We start from the raw sequence: 16,127 nt of genomic DNA, 5'->3' as shown, positions 1-16,127 counted from the left end.
AGGGCTGTGGGGCGGGCATCTGGGGGCCTCAGGACTGGTTCTCATCGGCTGGGTACCTGGTTTCAGTTCTGGACTTCCCTGGTGGGGGGGGGGATCTCTTATCCTAAAACACCAGAGGTCAGGCTACCTGAAGCTCGCTCTGCTGTGCCACGATGCCCGTAAGATTTCACACACCCATCTCCTAGGAGACCTACAACTGGAGGTCAATCATACCTTCGATCCATGGTTGGGGATGGCCATCCTGAAAGGCTCTCCTTACCCTCGCTAACCATTCACACCATTCACAGGCCAGCAATCACTGCTGAGCTCTTACTATTGAGCGCAGTCCTCAACTAGTGGGGAGACCGAATGCAGAAAACAGTGTCTCTTCCTAGGACATCGGCCATCTAACTGGGAGAGAGGACACACATTCAAACATGCTGCTTCACCAGCGAAGAGTGTGGGCTGCATCAGATGGACAGACTCGTATCCAAATCCTGACTCAGCTACTTACGACTAGGGAAATTGTTCCAAACTATCTGAGTCCCAAGCTTCCCACACGCACACCCCATGGCACTGTTGTGAGCGTGGAAAGCAAAGCCCTTCCCGAGGGGCCCAGCACCTGCACGCTCGTCACGGCGCGGTGGCAGCAGTACAATAGTCATAGCTGTTCTAGGAAACAACCCACAGGCCACATACTAAGAAGTGCAAGTTACCTGATTAATTTCAGGCTAAGGCACAGAGTAAGGGCTCAGAAGACCGTGATGGCGGTACGTCATTGAACGATGTCGTAGGGGACGACCTCTTGGAAGAGGCACATCTGAAACTAGGCGATGACTCACAGCGTTAGCGATGTTGTCCCAGCAGACTTCAGAGTTGATTTCCAGGACTTCCGAACATCATGGCACAGAGAAATGGTAACATTCGTTCTGCCCACTGGAGCACACAGGATCAGCTGCTCCCAGCTGGAGGAGAGCCAGTCGGGAGCCAGGAGCCATCCCCACCCACCCAGGCATCCCCAGGGCTGAGGGAATCCCTATCTCAACACAAGGGTTACCTGTTGGAGGCTCATCCACGTGCCCCAGCACACCTGCTGGGAAGCTCCGATCTAGAATGAGCTCATCCACTGACAGATGAGAAAACAGATTTGGGGAGCAAAAGTGACTTGGCTGAGGTCACACACTTGGACCAGCACCACATGGAAAGCTACTGTCCCTGGACTATATTGTCGGGTCTTGAAAGATGGGAGGACACCAGGTCATGGGAGGAGGTCAAAGAGCTCATTTCAGGGCAAGGGAGTTGACCCGCATTAATGGAGGAGACCTGACCCAACAAATAATGCAGATAACAGTAGCGAGGCTGAGCATCTCCAGTACCTCGGGCATGCGCTAAGTGCTTTGCACACCTTTCCTCATCCAGTGCTCGCAGCCCTGGCGTGGTACTCTGACGGCCTATGAGAGGGCACAGGGTCAACCGGGTTGTTATCCCACCTTGGATGAAAGCTTGGGGTGGGCCATCTCCAGAGCCATGCCCACCAATCACGTTTATCTGGAGCAGGAAGCAGGCTGGCCCTATGGCCTTGGACCTTCACAGCCAGGGCCAGAGAAGAGGGTCCCTGGGAAGAAATGGCGGATCCTGTTCCGTTTAACCTGAAGAAAGCCTCTCACCCCCTTCTCCTCCCCATCTTGCCTACCTGCTGCATCTGTGGGAGCAACGTTGAACTTGGCCCTGCCACCTGTCCACACGCACCTTCTGAAGCTCATCTCCCAGGTAAGTGTTGTGTCAGTACCGCCCACCCTCCACCTGTTAGAATCACCGGCCAGGACTGTTGGGGGCACCAGCACACATTAGAAAGTGAATCATAGATCTAAGCTTAATCACATTCTAAGGCCCAAGTCTGGCCTCTTCCATCAGAAGCTGTGAAGGCCTGGCTGGCTAGACCAGCCTCTTTGACCTGGGTTGCACCTCATCCTTTCTGGTCAAACTGCCTCCAAGCCTCTTCTCCAAGATCTCTTTGCTTGTGCCCTCTTGGGCATCCCCTCCCCTGACTGAATCACGCCATACCAACAGCTCCCACCTCACGTCCCACCAGGGTCTTGGGAAGCCCTCCCCTCATCACTGCTACTTCCCTGCTTTCCCAGATGCCGCAGTCAGCCTTTGGCCTTTCCCTGCGTCATCTAAACGCATCTATTCCTTTCCAACAGCGTAGTGGAAATAGGAGTAAATTCCAAAGTCTTAACTTATCTGAGGAAGGTCTGCTACGTGATCTCGCGCTGCCTCCTTCCCCACCATCACCTCCCGCCCCTCTCTCACACTCCACCACCCAAACATACTGCCGGTTGGCTGTTGTTTGTTTTTTTAAGCACATCAAGCTTTCCTTTGGGGCTTTTGTGCCAGCTGGAACGCTTTCTTCCCCATCCTTACCTGCCCCCTCCTCACCCTGCAGATCTGAGCTCATATATCGCTACTTCAGATGAGTCTTCTCTGCCCCCCAGTCTAGAAAGTCACCCCCACCCAACTTTTCTCTCCCATGTCACCCTATTATTTTCATTCATAACACCTCTAAAAATCTAGGATTATGTATTCATTCTCCACCACTCCAAGGCACACTCCTTGAATGTAGACCATGTCTCTTCTCTTCTGTCCCCTTGGCTGGCACAATTTGGGGCATATACTGGAATATACTATTGATTGGATGAATAAGTGAGACATCCTGAATTGTAGTTTCAGCTTTGCTACTGGCTAGCTGTGTGACCTTGGGCTAGTCATGTCCTGCCTTGGGACTTTAGTTCCTCTTCTGTCAAAGGCGGATGGAGTTGCTGGTTGCAATCGTCCCTAAGGCAATTTCAGCCTTATTCCAGCCTCAGTCATCAGGAGACTGGGAAGCTAGCATTAAGAGGAAAAAATTTCACCTTCCCCAGGCCCAAAGGAAGGAACCAGTAGGCAAGAGGCGGGCAGCTTCCAACCAGCACAAAGTCTTACTGGACGGAGCCTGAAACAGAGGCTGGTAGGTCTTGGGCAGAGGTTTTGAGGCTGCAGTGAGCCACGCTGGGGGCTGAGGTGGGGGCCTGTCAGAAAAGTGGCCCCGGAGGCCTTAGTCCCATGCTGGCTCTGTGTCCTTCCATTCCACAGAGCTCAACACATCACAGAGAAGCACCCTGGGATTTGGGGGAGGCACAGCCCTCATCATCATAAAAAAGAAGCTGTTTAATCTGTGTTTTAAATTGTAAATGACTCCTCCGGAGACTAACTGGCCCTCTCATCTCCCCATCCAGCACTCAACCCTTCTTTCAAATTCCGTTTCTGTCCTGACAACCCCTGGAGACAGAGTCCATGCTAGGAGTCCTCCACTTTCATTCCGTCTGAAGGGTCCCTCTCTCCATCTCTGCAAAGTTTCTTGGCTCAAAGGCAGCTCTAGAAACCACTCTGGGACACCCCATTCCCTGTCTGATAGGAATCCTGGGCATTCAACAGATCAACTCTCAACCCCAATAAAGCATCTGAGAGGCTCCGAAGCTTGAGAGCTCCCAAAGTCTGTAGTCCCCATCGACGTCCGGAGGCGCACACGTGCCATTTTGTCTCCTCCTTCTGCAGCCTGAGTTGAGGAATCTCTACAACATGCTGATGTTTGGAGCAGACAAGGACTGGAGGGGGGAGGGGCGGGCTAGGCCTAGAGCCCCGAGTAACGTCACAAATACAGTCCCTCCCACCTTTGTCCCTGAAGCTTCAACACTTAGTCCTGATCAGCTGCTTTGGCTACTATGCGTGGTTTCACCAGCCACCATCTTACATACAGTTCTGACTCTTCAAAGAGCTTCCTTTCTTTTTCTATATTCAATCTCCACAGCACCCCAGGCAGCAGCCTGCTGTGGCCAAAAAGCCAGGGACTAGATGTTAAGGGGCTGATTCTGCCCCTCCCCTCCTCTCCCTTCCCTTCCCATCCCCTCCCCTCCCCTGCTGTGAGAGCAGACAGATCACAGCCTCTGCTCCCTCCTCCAAAAAGAGGAGGTTGGGCCAGACAAACACTAGGAGGTCTCTTGGTTCTAATATTCTGGCAAGACAGAGCAGGTTTTAATCATCGCATTTTACAGAACATGAAACTGAGGCTCAAATCGCAGAAGCGATATGCCTGAGATTCCAGAACGGTCGGCTGAAAAACTAAGCTTGGAATTCCTCTCCAGAACCCCTTTCCTAAGTTACTGTCTTGAGACCACATGTGACTGGTGATTACCATAGCAAACACACAGATACTGAACGTTTCCGTGATCACAGAATGTTCTGTTGGACAGTGCTGGCTTGGAAGTTGTCTCTGTCCAGATTTCTCCCTTGATTAGATTCATCTCCTCCAGGGTAGAGGATCAGCAGCTGCATCGTTGTCTCCCTGGTGCCTGGCACTGTGCTGGGTGTCAAAAGTGCTCAAACATCCATCAGATGGATTTGCTGACAGGCAGAAAGCCTTACCACTCATCTGGGACCTCGGCCCGGAGTTCAGCCTGGAGAACTCTGTGATGGAGAGTGGGAGCCTTGTAGGAGGGGGCAGTCCCATCCGCCAAAGGGGATGCCCAGGAGCCTGGCTGCTGGGACTGTCTCAGTAATCCATCTGTGCTCTCTGGGAACAGGTGAGGGGAGCCCCTGGCTCCAGAGGGAAGGGTTTGGGCCAGAAGGAGTGGACACCACCCAAGAGCGAAGCCAGCAGAGGGCGCCTCCTTCCCCAACACCAAGGGCATTTCCAGCTGGACCGCTGCCTCCTCAGCACCAGGAGGCAACCCTGCTAATTACGAAACCCAAACTTGGGATTTGCATTTTTATGAAATGCTCATGCAGGAGGCAAATCTTTTCCCTTTAAAAGAAAAAAAAATCAAGATGGATAGGGGGAGAAAACTCATACCAGTACATACTAATTCAATCTAATCTTGGTCATTTCAGTTTCCATAAGAAAGTGCTTTCATAAAGCTACAAAGCTAACATCCATAACTCTCCAGTTTCCCCAGACAGGATACCTCTGCATTAAGTTTCCCATTTATCTTCAGAGATGGCAAATCATCCATTTATAATGGGATCTAATAAAGCGAGCTCCCGTCGCAGTCCCAGCTGCTGGAATGCGCCTCAAATCAGAGATGTTACTCTGGGGCCTGTGACTGTCTCAGTCTTGTTGGTGGCCCCCTGACTAGGTTTGTCTGGGTGCACAGTGCCTGGAGCATCGATCTGCAACTCAGTGGCAGTGGCACATGTGTGCTGAGGGGAAGAAGTCTGACCATCAGAGAAGCAGGTACCCACCCTACTCCCACCAGCCTGTCCACGTACATCCCTTCTTTGAGAAGCTGAGATGAAGAGCAGTAGGAGAGGAGCCGGGCCTGGCCGGAGGCTCACTCTTTAAAGCAGCTAGAGATGGCAACTTGGGAAGGTACAGGTTTTGCGGACCTAGTCCAGAGGCTCAGCTAAGCAGGCAGGGATGAAGTCCCCCTGTCATGGGGTGGGTTCCTGGGGAAGCAGCCTCTGAGATGGAGTTTAGCCAGCAGGGTGTTCATGAAGGGGTGCCCACGGGATCCACACCAGTGGGAAAGAAGGAGAGAAAGTCATCACGGGCAGAGAGAGGAGTTCAGCTTTTATGCAGACCAACAGCAGCCTTGGCCAAGCCCACAGGAGTTCTGGAGCCTGGAATGGCCCTATGGAGCTGTCCCCACTCCAGTCGAGATGGCCAGGCCTTCTTATTCTCACATCAATTTGTCACTGGATGTGGGCCACCCCAGAAGGGGGATACCTTGGGCAGGAAGCTATCTGCAGCAGCAGCTGTCTCTGAAGGGGCCAAAAGCTGAAGTCTGTCCACTGATCACTTCCCCAGCAGCTAGGTCCAGTCCTTCACTGAAGGCAGATCTGGCCATCACGCTGCAGCGTCTACCATACCTGCTGTCCCTCTCCCCTCTCCGCCAGGAGATACGGTTTAATCTTAATCCTCTGAGCCTTTGGTCTTGTGGGGCTGCAGGCAAGGAGCCCCACCAGCTGCCTGCTCAGTCCTACACCCTAGTTCTTCTCTGGCCAGGCGACATAGGAAAGGCTGCTCCCAGGGGGTGTTAATTTCTTGGCACTTTCATCTTGCCGAGTGGGCAGCACGATAGATTCTGGGGGTCAGAGACACTGTCAGGAAAACAAACGCAGATGCTGGCAGTTGGAAGTGTGCCAGTGTGCACCGAAGAGATAAGGGAAGGGGATTTGGGCAGGCATCCAGAGGATCTGCTGCACCCGCTCTCCTGTATCCCCACTGTATGCCCAGGTGGCCTCTGTGCAAACTTTTCCAGTGACGGGGAGCTCACTACCTGACACGGCAGCACATTATATTGTCGTCAGACAGTTATTTCTCCAGTGAAGCTAAAATCTGATTACTGTCCAGTCTTGATCCCGCATATTCCATGAGAGCAGGGGCAGGAATGCTTTTCTCTATTTGTCACAGCTGTATCCTCGGCATCTCGTAACAACACCTGGCACATACTAGGCTCAGAAAGTATTTCTTGAATGAATGCATGCTTGGATGTGTGCATGGCCCCTCCCTCCAAGAAGTTTACGACTGGATCCTGTTTCCAGTTTGCTTGTCCACCTATTAGCTATGTGATCAGCTTCTCATTTTCCCCATAGGTTTAAGGGCCTAGCGTAGTGCCTGCAACAAAGCTATTTTCGTGGTTCAAAAAATTTATATTATTTTAGGGTTAGGGTTATGATTAGGGTTAGGTGTCGGGGTTAAGGTTAGGGCTAGTACTAATTCATTCGACGAGCACACAGTGGACTCCAGCTGGGTGTCAGACACTCTAGGTGCTCTGGGCTCTGGTCTTCAGAAGTATAAGATGTTAAGATGGAAGTGTTAAGATAAAAGTAGAGGGCAAAAAATGGCCAGCAATTAGTACGATTTTAGGAAAAGTTTCTAGGTATTTAATCAGGCACACTGGGCAAGTACACACACACACACACACACACACACACACACACACACATTCACTCTTGTTCACAACTCACCATCCTCTTCAACAGCGCCAACTCTCCCAATATGGACCCCGAGGCCTGGCTGGTCCATGAAACAAGACCTTCAGGGATGCGGCCACCGCAGCCCCCTCGGCCACCCGCTTCCGGAGAAAATACCGATCTGTTTGACTCACAGACCCCAGGACACCATGCCCGCTGCCCGTTAGGTCTGGAGGAACTGAGTTCTCACAGCCCCTCCCAGGAGAAGCTGTGGTTCCCTCTGCCGTTTGTACATCCTTTGAAATGCTTCTGTGTGCAGGGTCGGGGGTGGGGTGGGGGGTGGCTAATCCGCTCCCCTTCCTGAAACACCACTCGGATGCCAGGAAGAGCGAGCTGGAATCAGCAAGGCGAGTTAAGCTTTCTGCCTAGAGCCGCGGGCTTAGCGGGGCGGATTACAACAGCAGGTGATGGGCCACGTTACCGCCGCTGCCGAGCCTGTGAAAATCCTGTTACAGGGCAAAGGCGTTTTTAGCTACAGCTCCAAATTTCAAAGAATGATTGAGTTGGAACGTGGCAGGCAGGAGGCAACTGGGGACCAAATTTATTTGACTTAAACGGAGAACCAGGCCCGCAGGGGGCTTCCGGGGTAGAGAACTCCAGAGAGGACCCAGGTGTGCCACCCCCACCCCTACGGCCCTGCCTGAGGATGGAGCCCCTACCCCCAGCACACACCCTCCCTCCCTCCCTCCCTCCCGCCATCCATCCCTCCCTGCCCAGCCCATCCTTAAGCAGAAGGAGCTTCCATCTGCCTCAAATCCTGTCTTCCTCACCAGTCTGTAAGCTCCTGGAGATCAGAACGTGTGGTTTCTTCAACCCCACAGGGTTTAGCACAGCTCCTGGCACACGTAAATGCTCAAGAAAGTTTGCCGAGTGATCCACTGGTTACGGCCCCCCATCTTCCTTGCCTTGTGCTGCCTGAATTCTAGATCCCCCCCAACCCCCTCCAAACCAACACACACCCACACTGAGTGCTCCTGGAAACCTACATCTTTTATGCAGCCATCTCTGCTTCCTTGGAAGAGAAGTAAGTGCCTGGCCAGCAGATTTGAATCTGACTGCAAATGAGATACTTGGGGGAGGAAAAGATTTTTAAAAAAACAACCCAGGAAAAGAATGAGGCTGGAGTATTTGCTTCGCGCTATGAGATGGGAAAGTGCTGAAATCACGAGATTTAGAGTCCCTTCTAGCGTCGTTGCATCCAACACCCCCGCCGCCACCACCAACCCACCAACTACCCCCTCTTGTTGGTCCTCATTTGCCTTTAACGGGAAGCAGCCCAGTACAGTACAAAGAGTATCTGGGCTTGGAGGCCCATTAGGGATCCGAATCCAACCCTAGTTTTTTAAGTCACTTAAGCTTTCTGACCATCTGGCAAACTACCTACCTTGTAAGCTATACACCAAGACAACATGTATCAGGAGATTCTCGGTGGTCCGCACGCAGTAAAAAGTCATCAAATACCGACAGCGTTGTTCATGTTAGAATCAAGGTTCCCCATGTGCTAAACCCGAGCGTTGCCCCTTGTGCCTAAGGAAACCCGGTTTACAGAGGGTGTGAGGTCCTCGATCTGATGTGATCTTCACAGCAGCCCTACATTGGGTGAGTGATGATTGTCCCCCTTTTACAGAGAGGAAACCAGGGCTCAGGGGAGTAACTTGCCCAAGGTTGCCTGGCTGGAAAATACGAAAACTGGAACTAGAGCCCAGGTATTGAGGCCAGAGCCTGGAGCTGCTCCCAATACCAGGGTACCCCTAGACAGGGACAACCTGTTGTCATAGGGGACTCTATCTGGGGCACACATCCATTGCCTAGCAGACACAAAAGATAGGGACAGATCTTTCTCTCCTCCCTCCTTCCTTACCTTCCTTCCTTTCTTCCTTCCTTCCCTTCCTTCCTTCCTTCCTTCTATGCAGTGATTAAACACTTGCCATATGCTCAGCCCTCTAGTAGTGAATATGTGGGATACAAAAGATAGAGACAAGCTGGTCCCTGCTGAAGGTGGCTTACAGTCCAGCGGAGGAGATGAAACGAGCATCACCAGAAGTAATCTCAGAGCACAGGCCACATCCCCACAGGAGCACAATGGCTCTCCAAGTGAAATGCACATGTGGGGTCAGAGGGCACCCATATGCAGTGCTATGAAGCCAGGAGACCCCGGAATGATGAATGGAAGGTACCAGGAGCCAAGTTTCCCAGGCAGGAGCTGCGCAAAGATGAAACAGGCTGCCCTGGAAGCTTAGGGAGATCCCCGTCTCCGCAGGTGCTCAAGGAATATCTGAGTGATTAACTTCAGGCCCCACCCTAGCCCCCAAATTCTCCAAATTAATGACACTTCCTGTTAGAGTCCATCGTAAGAGAAGTGAGGGGCTCTAGAAAGGTCAGCTCGCATCCTCTCTGGAGACACCAGAGCTTCTCTGAGCAGGGCACAGATCAACTGCTCCCCAGCTCAGCTTAACGTGGCTTCAGGCTTCTCATCTCACATAAGCCATCCCCTCCCCAACGTCTTGTGCCTGGCTCCTCTAGGCCAAGATTTAGCAGACCCGTGGCGGCAGCCTGTCCCTCCAAGGAAAAACAAAAGAGAAAGCACGCAAAGACCATCCGAAAATCCCTTGTTTGCTTTCCTCTTCTGAGTCACTGCAGAACATGCGCTGGCAGTGTCCCAGGCAAACAGGAAAGCAGGCTCCACTTCTGCTCTGCCCTTTGCAAAGGCTCCCGTCCGTGCCCCCTTCCTCAGCAAGGACCCTGCTCTTGCACAACAGGGGAAGGGACTGCAGACCTAGAGGGATGCTGGGGCAGCTGGCCACGTGTTCCTCCACCTGTCACTTTTATCAGTGCTACCAAAATGAAGGCGCCTCCAGGCTGCCTGCTCTGGGGATCCTCCTTGTCAGCTGAAAGGCCTTCACCCCTAGGATCCCAGAACTGGAGAAGGTGGCCCTCAGTGGTCATCTCCAGCCTCTTCACTTACCATCTATTGCAGGTAACACTGCACAGCAGGGTCAGACCTGCAGTGACTCCCTCTGTGGACTGACCGCTGAGCTGCCTGGGCACCCCGACAGAACTACGTTGCTGTTATTGGAATTCTGTTAAACCTGAACATTGTCCCTCAACCCATAGGCCATACACAGGCACATAACATGCCTGCATAGGCACATAACATGCCAAGATGCAGCAGAAAGGAGGTTTTGAAGACCACCAAAGCTGGACTCAAATTCTGGCTCCTGCAGTTGGCAGCTATAGGACTCTGAGCTGGTAACAATGTAAGCATCTCCATCCAGTTTCCTTGCAGTTAAATTAGAGATGAGATGGGCCCGTAGTGAGTTTTCATGCCGCTTCAAGGATGTGATGTATGTAGGGCCTTTGGCATCTTCCCTCCCTGAGGCCCCTGGTAGGGGTGGGAAACAGAAATGAAAATGGGTTTTCTTATGTCCTTTCTGCGAAGATCGGTCCCAGGATATGGCTCCTATTAGCCCCGGCCACCACTGCCCGTGATTCAGCCAGAACCAGAGAGGGACAAGGCGAGGAGGGGCAGGGGGATGGGCTTCCTTATCCTGAGATTCAGTTGTTATCTCTAAGATGGGACCAAGCACGGGACAGCCAGTGTCACCCTCTCTGGCCAGAACATTCCTGATGTTTCCAGCCAGGCACCACAGCTGGATGCACCGGGGAGACAGAGGGCGGGGCACAGGGGGGCAGGTGTTCCTTCTGGTCCAGTTAGGGGAGCTGGCTGCTCGACTGCGGAGTGAGGCAGCCCTGTGGGAATGGGAGGCATCTTCCGGGTGGGGTACCCAGGCCACTTCCCAGGAGCAGTCAGCTGGGCTGAACACACTGAGCATCACTGAAGCACTGCCCCGTTCCCTCTAAGACCAGATAAGGAGGACCAGGCTGATGGGGAATGGTAGAAAGGAAGTGTGATGGTTAATTTTCTATGTCAGCTTGACCGGGCCACTGGGTGCCAAGACTCAGTCAAATATTCTGAGTGTTTTCTCAGAGATTAACATGTGAATCGGGAGACTGAGTAAAGCAGATTGCCCCACCCCCATGAGGGTGGGCCTCCCTTAATCAGTTGAAGGCCTGCTAGACCAGAAAAGTTGACGCTCCATTAGGAAGAGAGAATTTCTCCTGCCTTTGAATGGAGTGATTGGTTTTTTCCTGCCTTTGGACTCAACCCAAAACATTGGCACTTCTTATGTCTTGAGCCTTGGGTCTGGAACTACACCACTGGCTCTCCAACTTACCAGCTGACCCTGCAGATTTTAGGAATTGCTAGCCTTCATAATTGCATGAGCCAATTCCCTTTAATAAATAAATATTTATTATTCATGTATTATATCTTTTATTTATTTATTATATATTTATTGTATATCATTATTGTATATTATATATTGAAATATATGGAATATGGATATGGAAATATATATACACACATATATGGAAATACATAAACATATATAGAGATATACACATCTTATTGGTTCTGTTTCTCTGGAGAGTCCTGATTAACACAGGAAGGTTCCTACTCAGTAACAAAGATGTTCTAACACCCTGAGCTGCCCATCCACAAGTTGGGGTGAGGGCTCCCCACCCCTGGATGTATGATAGCAGGGCCCTATCCAGCATCCACACACCCAGTAGGGAGATGAGTTTGACGCTTTCCAAAGACCCTTCTGTCTCTCAGAGTCCGTGAGTTAAAGGCAGAGATGGGAGGGTGTCAGGCAGCCATCCTTCTCTTCCGATGTTGGCTAGGGCAGGTGTGACCAGAGCAAAGAGTGTGACCATGCTAACTCTCTCCCCTGTGAGCTTTGCCTTTGAGCCTCCAGCACCCTGATCCACTGGGTCACACAGGGAATAAAGTCAGTTCTAACGCCCCAGCCCTGTGATCACCCTTCACAGCGATGCTGAGAAGGGTGTGGAGACGCTGAGGATGGAGGCAGAGAAGCAGCCCTGTAGGGACCTGGGCTCGTCCGGTATGGGAGCCAAGGTGCAAGTGTGCGGCCAGCTGAAGGGAGCAGAGAGGAGCCCCCACACTCAGACCCGGGCCCCAGAAATTCAGAATCACAGGAAACCAGCGCGGCTTGGGGACCACCTGAGAAAAACCTTCTCTACCCTCAGAAGGAAATAATGGGAGAATGATAAAGATATAAGGGTTACTTAATCCGGAAGGGAAAATTCTGATCTTTGTGTACCTTAAACACAGATTTAAAAGGAAACAGCATTTCTCTTGCTTGAAATGTTTTTAGGATAATCCTATTATGAGGAGAAAGTGTGGGGAGAAGGCTCTCTCCAGGGCTGTGACAGCGAGTTTGGGATGAAGGAAACTCTAATTCCTACTCATCTCCCCCTCTTCCCTGACCCTCCCCACCTCCCCCAACCCCAAATCCTCTCCAAATGTGCTCCGTCTCGCTCTCTGGCTGGCTCAGCCCAGATGGCCCCACGGAGACCTGAGCGGCCACCTGGATGCTGGGGTTCCTCAGCTCCCGCTGACCAGGTGGCAGTGGGGGAGCTGATCCACGGGAAAGGGCAGCTGTGAGCAGAGCCTGGGGTGCCCTGGCCATCCAGCCCCAGAAAAGGGAGAGGACTCTACTCACCCTTCGCTCCCAGAAAGGCAGGCAGACTGTGAAAAGGAAGGGGAACACTCTTGCGGAGGCATTAGAATCTTCTGGAGTGAAGTTCAGGGTGGCAGAGTGAGCTGACTGGGGTCTGAGGGCTATAGGTTGAATTGTGTCCCCTGGAATTCATATGTTGAAGTCCTGACACACACATCCCCCGCCACCACAGAATGTGACCTTATTTGGCAACAGAGTCTTCACAGAGGTGATGAAGTTAAAGTCAGGCTGTTAGAGCAGGCTCTGGTCCAGTTTGCCTGGGGACTGAATTGCGTCCCCTCAAAATTCACATGCTTTAGCTACAATGTGAGTGTGTTTGGAGATGAGGCCAGTGAGAAAGGAACTAAGATCAAGCAAGGTCATAAAGGTGAGGCCGAATCTGATAGGGCTGGTGTCCTTACAAGACGAGGAAGACACACCGGAGCTCTCTGCCTCCACTGGGGAAGGACACAGCGAGGAGGAGGCCGTCTGCAAGCCAGGAACAGGGCGCCCACCAGAAACCAAACCCTGTCAGATCTCGATTTTGAACTTTCCAGCCTCCAGAACTGTGATAAAATGCATTTCTGTGGTTTGAGTCATACAACTGTGATATTTCGTTAAGGCAGCCCGAGCTGACCAACACAACTAGTGTCCTTATAAAAAGGGGAAATTGGGACCCAGAGAGTCCCTCAGGGGGACGATGACATCGAGAGACACACAAAGGAGACAGCCGTCCACAGGCCAAGCAGAGAGGCCTGGAGTGGTTCCTTCCCTCACACCCCTCCAGACGGAACCAACCCTGCCCACACCTTGACCTTGGACCTCCAGCCTCCAGAGCTGTGAGACACACATTCCTGCTGTGTGAGCCACCCTGCCCGTGGGGCTTTGTCACAGCAGCCCCAGGAGACTCACACACTGGGCTAGACAGGTCAGCCACAGGCCTGAGGCTGATAGGGTCAGCTTTGCCCTTTCTGCCACCCTCTGCTCCAAATTCTCCCTTCAGCCTGGAGGAGGGAGTGGATTCTCAGACCCCAGGGTCCTTCTCTTCTATAGACTGTGCTCTGGGCCCCTGGAGTTCCAACTTTCCATCGCATTTAGGCGGTGGACTCCACCCAAGACCCTGTTTGGCTTTGTAAGAAGGACTCATTTTTAAGCAGGCAACGGTGATGCTCAGAGAGAACTCCACAGAGACAGAGCAGGCCCGGTGCCAGGGAGAAGGCTAGTTGTCAAAGCCCAGGTCCCCGCTTTAATTCCACGGCTCGTGCAGGAGGGCCTCTCCGCCCCGCTGAAGTGTGGGAGAAAGACAGGGATACTTACCAGCGGAAGCAGATGCCCTCCCAGAGGCCTGGCTGGTGACCGGCTCTCGCTGGGGCTGCCCCGGCACGATATTAAGCTGGCTTGGAAAGAACTGGAGGCCAAGGCAAGCAGAGGCAAAATGAAGAGGGTGGACTTCAGAGAGGAAAGGTGGTGGCCTGGCGCTGGCAGAGGAGTCAGCCCTGTTTCATCACCTGCCCCCTGTCCCAGCACACAGGCAAGGAGTCCCCGCCACACAGTTGCAAAGAGAGATGACAGACACAGAAGGGATCTGGTGGGTGTCCAGAGAAGGCTGGCACGAGAACAAGGGACAGAGACAGGAGTGAAACACACACACACACACACACACACACACATCAACGAAGCTCCCTCCAAAGGCTGCCGAGATGCTTCAGAAAGCATGTCAGTCCAACTTTTCAGTCTTCTCTAGACTGTACCACCAGCCCCTGGGGCATTTTCCCATCGTTAGAAATCAGCGATGACGTGGCAGTCTGGAGCCCCAGCCATCTGCCCCTGCCCGGCTGAAACCCTCCTCCAGGCAGCCCTGAACGTGGGCGGCGTGGGAGCCGGAGAGGAGAGCCCGATCTCCAGGGCGGGGAGGGGAACGAAGGGGCCACAGTGTATATGGATTCTCAGCTCGTAGAACGAAAGCCCGAAACCAGCAAGTTCATTCGGGATCCGAGAAGGCACAGGGGCACCCTAACAAATTCCAACCCAAAGAGAACTGCCTTGGAAACAATCGCTTCGCAACACAGACCCTCTTAGAGTTTCGAGTGCTCAGTGATGGACCCAGAAGATAGACCGACATCTCAGCCAGCAGGGGCGGCAGCCTGTGTTTTCCCGAGCCAGGCACATGGCATTCAGTTCCAACAAGGGCAGTGAGGAATCTGAAGCTTAGCACGGTATTTCCAAGCCACTGCAGAAGCCAGATGAACTCTGGAGCAGACAGAGGTGGTTTGCTATGCCTCTTGCTACCCAGGGGCCTGGGCTGGTTCCATGAATCTCTAAGCTTGCCTTCTTCATTTTTAAAATAGGGATAAGAGCATCTACCTCCTGGATTCAGTGAGTGGATTAAATGAGATTATATAAATAAGGAGCTGGGCACATAGTAAATGCTCAATAAATAATCTCATGGTCCCCCACCTCTCTTTCGTACCTAATACATTAACCTCCTAGACAAAATTCATGGGGAGAAGTTTCCGGGCTTTGTTTGGAAATTCTCCAGTGATGGAGAACTCAGCCTTGGGCAAAGAGGGCCCTTCCATTTGAACAGCTCTCATGCTCAAAATGCTATTTGGCTTATAATAAGGTAAATCAAAGTCCACCTGTCAGTCAAGCTTCGTTGGTCCTTATTTGGCCCTAAAGCCCGTCACAAATAAGACATCAGAAGAGGAGGAGGACAGTCTCCTTCTCCTGAAATAGCAGGTCTTGTCATCATCTCTGCCTCATCCATTCATCCATCACTCTATCCATTTACTTATTCATTCACTTAACAGGTGACTGAGTAGCTCCTTCAAGCCACGGCAGCAGGACACAAAGACAACAGTCCTGAAGTTACTCTGAATTGCCAGCTGGCCAGTATCTCAGAATAGCTCTGTAAACTTTTTTTTTTCCTCCAAAGGTTGTACAAAAGGAAGGAAAGGAATGAAGCGGCTTTGGGCATGCCTCTGGATGGACGGTCACATCCTCGGGGCCTCCAGCGAACCTGAAGATGGTGGCGGAGGAAGCAAGATGATTCTTATTCCTAGTTCCCAAGAGGGTCTAAATCCTCCGAGCAAGGCTGGAAACCACTCTTTACCTTGAGATGAGCCCGTTCAGTCTTATTTGCAAAGCCGTCCCTGAAGCCTCCCCCGGAAGTATAATATCACCATAAAGAATCGTTATCTTCTCATGTGACGGCTTCTCTCTCTTTAAAGAAATAGTCTTGAGTTTGCAGTGAGCGGGCCTCTCCCTCCCTCCCCATCCTTTACCTGATATTATTTTGACTCCCGATAATTACATTAGGTATAGAAAGCGACTTTATGGTGCTAATAATTATACATGCTTACAAAACAGATGGGTCTGGGGATCCGGAGGGGGAGCGTTTATGGACTCGGAAATGAGACATTTTGTTGGAGGAAATGGATAGTTATTTGCGGGTTTTATGGCTGTGTTTTGTAGGACTCTTCTTAAATCTTGTAGATAATACTTTGCCTGTATTGCCTCCCATGCATTTTATACGACTTAGCTCATTGGTCCCGG

The sequence above is a fragment of the Vicugna pacos genome, chromosome 33 (assembly GCF_048564905.1).
Source record: "Vicugna pacos chromosome 33, VicPac4, whole genome shotgun sequence".
In the NCBI taxonomy this organism is placed as follows: Eukaryota; Metazoa; Chordata; class Mammalia; order Artiodactyla; family Camelidae; genus Vicugna; species Vicugna pacos.
The sequence above is the reverse complement of the archived record's forward strand: the minus strand, read 5'-3'. Positions refer to the sequence as shown.